This window comes from Tupaia chinensis, unplaced genomic scaffold (genome assembly GCF_000334495.1).
Source record: "Tupaia chinensis unplaced genomic scaffold, TupChi_1.0 Scaffold000001_1, whole genome shotgun sequence".
In the NCBI taxonomy this organism is placed as follows: Eukaryota; Metazoa; Chordata; class Mammalia; order Scandentia; family Tupaiidae; genus Tupaia; species Tupaia belangeri.
Genome location: NW_006159427.1, coordinates 8,095,355 through 8,103,834, shown reverse-complemented (window position 1 = coordinate 8,103,834; position 8,480 = coordinate 8,095,355). Strand labels below are relative to the sequence as shown.

Below are 8,480 nucleotides of genomic sequence, written 5' to 3'. Positions count from 1 at the left end.
GGAAAGTGTTTTCTCCCTTTCCCTCTCTCTGTCTCTTTCTCTCTCTCTGGCAAGTGCAGGCACCCTAAGGCAAAAATCTAAAACCAAAAAAGTCAATGAAGAAAAGCCAGGGTAGCCAAGCATGGGTCGTACCCAGAGGCACCTGCCACGCAGCCGACGGTTCACGTGTTCCCAGTGTGTGAACGTTTGTGTTACATGTTCTTGGGCTCGCCAGGAAGTTCAGCCATGTCTCGTTATTATTAGGGTTTGTTTGTCTGGCACAAGACAAGGCTCCCTCCACTTTGGCAAACTTGACTCTCCTGCCCCTGCCCTGCCTCACTCACTGCCCCCTACCCCAAGGAAACATCATGCCAGGGCCAAGCGCGCATGCGTGCGTGCCCAAGATCCCAAGAGGAGAATGGAGGAGAAGGGATTGCGGTGTGCCCCCCCCCAGGGGGTGATTTCTCACTTTCTATCTCTCTGTCTCTCTCTGTGTTTCTAGCGAGCGCACACGCCCTATAGCAAAAACCTCTAAAAAAATAATAATAAAAATAAATAAATAAATACAACAGAGTCACTCCTGGTGATTCCATGAGGCTGGGGACGAGCAATCAGAGCAAATAGTCCCTAATTAAGCAGCACTCCCTTTCTAGACAGAAGCCTCTGTGCCCTGGAGTTAGCTGGCCTGGGGAAGAGCTCCGGCCTGCCTGAGCCTCTGCTGCCTCGCATGTAAAACAGGAATGAAAAGCCCTGCCATGCTTGGGAACTCCGGATCAGGCCATTGGAGCTGCAAGCGGTCAGGACCGTGGCAGGTCTGAGGCCTTTCCCCTGCTCCGGGGGCTAACAGGTGAGACTGCAGTGGTTTAGGAGTTGGGGGTGGGGGCTGAGGCCTGAGCTGAGCAGAGTGTTCTCTCACCCATGAAGTAGCCATAGCAGGCTCAGCATTGTCTTGCCTGAGGTCCCCAGATCAATTCCCACAGGGCGCTATGAACAGGCCCGGGAGGGACCTGCCCACAGGCAGAGCCCCAGGTTTAGGGAACTCACAGTTAAGAATGGGTAGTTGGGGACCAGCAGGTGGCGTAATGGTTATAATGCTGGACTACCATGTAGTTGACTGTGGTTCAAGTCCAGGACCCAACAGCTTAACACCCATGCCAGGGGTGTGCATGTGTGCCCAAAGTTCCTAGAGGAGAATGGAGAAGGGATCACGGTCTAGCCACCCTCTGGAGGGTGATTTCTAACTTCCTCTCTCTGTCTCTGTGGCGAACACACGTGTCCTACAGCAAAAATCTTTCTAAAAATAATAATAATAAAGAATGGGTTGTCTGGGCCAGCAGGTGGCATGGTGGTTGTGGTTTGAGCTCCGAACCTGGAAGCTTGCTTTCTCACTTTCCCTCTCTGTCTCTCTTTATCTGGTCAAATTAAAAGTTAATTAATTAATTAAATATAAATAATTATTAAAAAAAAAAAAAAGAATGGGGAGTAAGCCTGCCCTTTACCCTGGAGGGAGACGTAAAAAAGAATGGGGAGTAAGCCTGCCCTCTACCCTGGAGGGAGACGTTATCTTTATTCTCCTTGGGAGGCAGCTGCTGTCTCCGGCTCCCCAGGCTGCTCGCCCTGTGACCGTCCCTGGAAAGCAGGTCCAGAATGAAGGCAGTCCGGCCTCCACTGGCATGACAAGCAGAAGGACCAGGGACCCAGGACAACTGCCTCCCCCAGGAGCACGTCCTGAACCGTAAGGACTGCGTGCAGGAGAAGGTTCAACTTCTTTTTCCTGATAGGCTCCCTATGGGGAGTGAGGGGCTCACAGGGTTGGGGGTTCGGAGGCAGGAGGGGCAGCTCATGCCCAGCGCTACCCGGCTGTTGGGTGAGTCTCCACATGTGGCACCACACCTAGGTTCCAGGCCTGTGCTCCTGCTGCCACACCACTGGGAAGGTCATCTCTAGTGTCGCTCGAGCCCCGTTGTCCCCACTACGGTCTGCAAATCCTCACACCAGGGATGCTCAGCAAGCACTGCCTTTAGAAACCACGTCAGTGGCCAGGGCCGAGCTCACTTGAATGTGGGCAACATGGGGGCCAGCAGGTGGTGTAGTGGTTGAGGTGCTGGACTCCCACATGGCCGACCCCGGTTCGAGTCCCAGAGCAAAAGAGAGAATCATACCAGGCACATGTGTGTGCATGCCCAAGATCTCAAGAAGAGACTTGAGAAGGAATTGCAGCATGGCTGTCCTCCCTGGCAATGCTTTCCCTCGTTGTCTGGTGAGCACATGAATCTTACGGCAAAAACCTAAAAAAGAGAAGTGGACAATACATGTGGTAAAGGCCGAGGCTTTGCGCCAGGTCACCACAGCTCTTCCGGGCCTGCTCTGCCGTGCCAACTTGTGCATCAGGGGCTTCCAAGAGCCTTCAGGGCCCTGTGGGCTGCACGGGGCTGGGGCGGAGGTGAGCAGGACTGAGGGGCAGGCTGGTGAGCCACTGGCCCTCACGCCTGCACTGTCGCGCTGCCCTGTCTTCTGCGGGATGCCTGCCCGAGGGGTTCTTTCTTTGCAAGGGAGGCGGCCGGGCTCCAGGGTCATGTGACCTGCAGACTGAGGTCTCTGTGGTTCAAGTATTAAATAGGGTCTGGGCTGTGAGGAGCAAGCGCCCCAATACCACACTGTCCCCTCCCAGGTTAACCCTGACTCGACGTTTGCAGTGTACACTCAGCCCTTCCCATGCATCATTTAAGGGGGACAGTAAGCGACAAAGCTTCTACTTGCCACAGGCCTTACCTGGCCCTAATGCCCAGATACGCTCCCTACAAAGGGCTTGTCAATTATCCAAAGGAAAGGTCAAGGGGCAGAACCCCTGACCAGCCTGCCTTCTGGGCCAGCCTAATGAGTAGGGTACCGTGAGCGAGCTGGGTGGAGAAGAGGGTCTGTGGTTTTGTCCTGAGAACATCAGGGGCAGTTAAGGCGCCCAGCCTGGACTGGGAGGCTCGCTGAGCAATCCTTCCCTGGCATGAGCGCACACTGCCCTCTAGTGTCTGCACGCTGACAGGCCGCCTCCTCCACGGACAGCCTCCCCTGGCCTTCCCAGAGCCCCGTGTTTCCTACTGGCAAGCACAGCCTTTCCACGGGAAGGGCAGGGGCCCCGCGTGCAAACGCCCAGAGTCTCCGGGTGCGGCATGGAGCTGCTGGCCACCCAAGCAGGCTCCACTCAATGGGATTTATTTTTTTCTGAAGGTGGCTTTTGTACATGCTCGGGCTGTCATCTCTGAGCTCTTTATCCCAATAGCTAATGATAAGTGTTGATATTTGACTGGGTTTTCAACTCAGATTCTGCAAACCTTAAATGTATTTCCTATTCTCTCTCGTGTCGCCATCCATTAGAAACTGAACACAGAGGGTGGTGGGGACAGTCTTCAAAAACTTCATCAAAGTGTGTTTTATGAAAACACCACATGAATTCACTTATTTATTTATTTATTTATTTTGCATTTTTTCAGGGACTTTTTGAGGTACCCTATTTATTTCTTCTTTTTTTTTTTGAAAGAGATTTTAGCTATAGGGTTGCAGAAAGGGAGAGAGAGAGATCACCCCCCAGAGGGGATGGCTGCACTGCAATCCCTTCTCCTCCCTTCTCTTCTTGGATCTTGGGCTCGCAGGCACACAGGTGCCTGGCATGAATTTTAAGTCACCAGGTCTAGGACTCAAACTGTGGTCGACTATGTGGGAGTCCAGTGGCATAACCATTACTCCATCTACTGGTCCCAATACCCTGTATATTTCAAAAGAAATTCATCTGATCCCAGAGCTCACTCCTTGAAGTGGGTGGGGTCCCCCAGCGATTCTTAGGTCGACCACAGGCAGGCTGCATCAACACACGCGTCCCGGACAGCCCCTTTCTGTTTCCATGAGAGGTTTTCTCCATTGTGTGCGATCCCTGGGTCTGTGCCACGACTCTGCAACGTGAAACTGCTCTGGACTGGAGAAAAATGAAGCCCATAAGCCATCGTCTACTGAAGTACCCAGATTCAATAAAGCTGATCTACTGAAATGGGGTCTCTGCAAAGTTCACTTTCTTTTTCTTTTTGTTTTAGTGGCTAAAGGGTGTGTGAGATCACCAGTGAGAGAGAGAGCCCACACCTGTGAAGAGCAGGTACACCACAAACCCTTCTCCATATTTGTGTTTATGGTACAATCTTACATATGTGGCATAGACCTGAGCCCGAGATGGTGTAGGCACAGTATTACTGGCGGGGACTCCTCTGAGGGGATCAGGCCTTTATACTAAGCACAACTCTTTCACTATGGGATGGACACAGGGGATGATGCCTTTTATTATAATCAGAGATCAAATGCAATACTAGTTGGTGCAGCTCCTGACAGAAACTCATTCTGAAATCTAACCACTCAATGAGCTGATGAAAATAATTGGGATGTAACGTTTCTGATATAACCTGTGGCGCGACACGGGTGTGACTGGAACTCAGTGCTCCGTCTGTGTGCGTGCACAAAGGACCTCCCAAGGGCAGAAATAACTTTCTAACAGCTGCTCTTGGTTTTCCCAGAGTCAGGGACAAAAAAGACAAATTCCAGCAAAATTACGAGGCCGTGGAAATGAATCCTCCCAGGTCTCAGTCTTAGATTTCTTTTCCTTCACCCAACAGCAATCGTGTTTTCCTTCCCTCTCACCAACTTCGTAATGCACCAATTTCGCCCCCCCCATCACCACAAGGGTCCTATTCAACTTCCTGTCCTTTCCTCCTCTTTCTTTTTTTAACCCCTCCCTCTCTTTGTAATCATCTTTCCCAGATTCAAGAGCAAAACTTTCTAACTAAATGTTCTGTTTATGCAAAACAAGTACCCCCCCCCGTTAGTTAATAAATAGTAGGCATTTGCTATGCCACGCTGTCTCTGCACGTCAGCACAGAGGTGGTTTACAGGTCTTGTCTCTCACCAGCGGCGTTCACGCCAGCAGCAATCATTCCAGGGCTCCACTGAGGCAGGAAGACTCACTTTCAAGACAGACCATTACTTGGTGGGCCAAGTGGTGCTGCCTGTTGCCCAGTAGGCCTCAGTTCCACACCCCGCCGATCTCTCACGATGACTGCTTGAACGACCTCATGACATGACCACTGGCTTCCCTCAGAACGAGATATCTAAGAGGGCACTTGGAAGTCACGCTGCATTTTATGATCTAAAATTCTCACACCGCAATGTTTGCCCTATGCCGTTTGCTTAAAAGGTTGGCCTTACTTAATGTGGAGGTGGAGCTCCAGGGTCCAAATTTGAAGCAACGCTCACCAGATCCATTTGGGAAGCTGGCTGTCATACTTACTGTTCACTTTCAGAAGACTTTCACAGAAAAAACGAACCTCCTCTCTCCTAGTAAACCTAAATGGGATCCCAATTATTTTCATCAGCTCATCGAGTGGTTAGATTTCAGAATGAGTTTCCGTCAAGAGCTGCACCAACTAGCATTGCATTTGATCTCTGATTATAATAAAAGCCATCATCCCCTGTGTCTATCCCATAGTGAAAGAGTTGTAGGCATTAGCAAGCAGAGATGAGGACGGCTGAAATGCCTTCTGCTGACTTCTATAGGAGGTTGAATCCGGCAGTAAAACTGGGCCGGGCCTGCTGAGAGCAAATGGAATGGAAGAGGCCGGGGTGTGCTCTTCTGACTTTCTCCAGGAGGGGACTGATGGCTCCCCACAGGGCCCAGTGTCAGGACAGGAAAGGGCCTAGGCCAGGCATGCCGGAGGAGCACCAGATACTAGACCCTGCTCTGCTTTGGTAAGGCAGCCTACCTTCCCCACAGTCCCCTTCCCCATTTAGAATCCCAAGGCTCCCATCCCCATCTTAATGCACCAACTTCTCCCCGCCCCACCCCCCCACCAGGGGCCCATTCAACTTACTGTCCTTCCCTCTTCTTTCTTTTGTTAACCCCTTCCTCTCTTTCTAATCATACAACAGCTATTTGTTGCAGACAATACGGGTAAAAAACACACGCTTATCTGTACATCCCTCATCTCCATGCTAGAGTTAACTGTTGCGAGCATTTTTGTGAAAACACTTTGAAACGTATTCTAACGTTTTTGGTACCATGGTGCTGAGCTCCCCTCTTTCAATATGGAATAAAGGAGCTCGCGAGGGCCTCCTCCCTCTTTCCTATAACATCGGGACATTCTCTTTATTGTTTCAGAATACAGATTTATTCATCCCCTATGTTATCAATATGTGCTAGGAGCTCTGCTAGGCCTGTGGACTCGCCAGACAGACCATTCAAACCCTCATGCTGCTGTCACTGAGGGAAAGGGGCAGCAGTGTGTGACACTGTGCGTGCACTCCGTCACAGTCCCCATCGGGGCAGCTGCTGCAGGCCTGCAGACGCTGTCGGGATGAGTATGCCAAGGCCCCCCAACGAGAGACCACCACACAGGTGCTCCACACGGTGAGAGCTCAGGGTAGAGCTGGCATCGGGTCTTCTGAACTGTTTCCGAAGGCGCCGGAAGTGTCCTCAGCGTCTATGGGACCTCCCACCCCCAAATCCCAGGCACGCTAGTCACAGATGGCCAGTCCTGGTCCCCAGGCCGGCCGCGCTGAGTCAGCCTCTCTGTAAAATGTACTTATTTCTCGCATGAGTGAGCACGCCACGGGATCATCATGCCACAACCTACTCCCAGCCTTGGCCACCCCAGGGCCATGAACGCCTGCGTGGGGCATGAAGGGGGTGGGGGGAGATGAAGGCTAGTTTTATCTTTCCAACAGTCTGGGCACATTTCTTTTTATCATTTTAACATCTTGAAATTGGGGTGTACTTAGAATCAAAAGCAGGTAATAATTGTATTCATGGCATTCCCTTTGGTGATTTATTTTATTTTGGCTAGAGGGCGCATGCGCTCACCAGAGAGTGAGAGAAAAGTCAGCCCCGCCCCCCAAAGGGCGTGGCCGTGCAGCAATCCCTTTTCCTCCACTTCTCCCTCCTGCCTGGATTTTGGGCACACACACAAACATGCCTGGTGTGTTTTTCCAGATTCCTAGGCTGGGATTTAAGCCACTGATGGCCATGTGGGATCTGGGCTCCTTTCCCATCCAGTTACGGGGCCAGCCTTTGCCATGGTTTGGGTAATAGCTTGTCTCCCAAAGGTTCGTGTTTTAGTTTGGTCTTAGTGGGTGGTGACGGGGTGTCCCGAGACTCACGTGGCAGGACCTGATTGTACCGTACATGTGTTGAGTGAAAGCCCAACTCCTTCACTGTGTCCCAGGCTGGGGCCTCGGGGTGTGATCAGGTCATCAGCGTGAGGCCCGTTATTGACTTCTAATTGGTTTATAGGCAGGGGGCACGACGAGGCAGGCAGAGTCCATGTGGACACAGACCAGAGCCAGAGAAGCCTGTGGACGGCTGCGTGCACCGAGCTCTGCCCTCCCCCATGTTGGAGTGTCACCAAAAGCTGGACCTGGATTTCCAAACTGCGGGCTGAATAAACCTGTGCTTCTTATAAAATGACCCATTCTCGGATATTTCTGGTAGCAACGTGATAATGGACTACGACACCATTCTCTTTGCAGATGTCGAGCCAGGAGTTAAGGTGCTGGATCCCACATGGTCAACTTGGTGGTTTGAGTCCGGACCCAGCAACTTGAAAAAGATGCTGGGTATCTGTGCATGCATGTCCAAATTCCCGAGAGGAAAATGGAGGGGAAGGGACTGCAGCTCAGCCCTCCCCTGGGGGAGGGAGCGATTTCTCACTTTCCCTCTCTCTCTGTCACTATGGCAAAAATCTAAAACAAAACAAAACAAAACAGCATGTCTTCTGAATACACCGGGACACATAGCAGCCTTCCACTTCCACTGTCCCCACCTCCCCTCTGCACTCAGCCAGCCGACCCGGCCCTTCCCCAAGGGCCGCCAGGGGACGTCCTGTGCTCGTTCCTGTTTGATGCCGTGTAAATTTCTACTGCAGGGACACTGTCACCTGCCACGACTTTCCCCCGACTTTTTGTAATTGCCAGAGGGGTGAGTGCTTGCCAGAGACACAGGGAGAGACAGGGAGGGGGGGGAGAAAGCCCCCGGAGGGCGTGGTGAAGCAGCGGTTCCTTCTCCGTTTCCCCATCCTGTGGGACTTGGGGCTCCTACGCACAAGCCTCCAGTGTGTTTCTCAGGCCTCTGGGCCTGGGATCCAAACCACAGTCAGCCGGATGGTATCTGGCTTTGCCCCGCCCCCCCAAAAGACAAAAAAACCAATGTTCCTAGAATGCCTTTTCTATCGTTAATAGAGACAGCTCTATACATAAAAATGTCAACAACTGGAAAAGAAGGTTTAAACCCTTCCTCTGCAACTGAGACCATCTGAAACAATGAAATAAAAAGGTAGAATATGAGCGGTAAAACCCAGTATCAGAACAGCCCAGAGGCCTGCTCTAGGCCCTGTCCCCACAGGGACAGCGAAAGGATTCGCAAAGCTGCGGAGTCCATCTTAGTTAGGCAGGAAGGCAGGGACATGAGTGCTACC

At 51.8% G+C, this 8,480-nt stretch overlaps 1 long non-coding RNA gene across 1 annotated transcript; it reads left to right on the top strand.

The window, feature by feature from the left end:
* The first annotated feature begins 6,353 nt into the window (after window positions 1–6,353).
* LOC102494813 (uncharacterized) lies at window positions 6,354–7,438 on the top strand. Its single transcript, XR_333152.1, has 3 exons — window positions 6,354–6,418; window positions 7,001–7,113; window positions 7,301–7,438. It is a non-coding gene; the product is annotated as an uncharacterized LOC102494813 (long non-coding RNA).
* The last annotated feature ends 1,042 nt before the right edge of the window (window positions 7,439–8,480 follow it).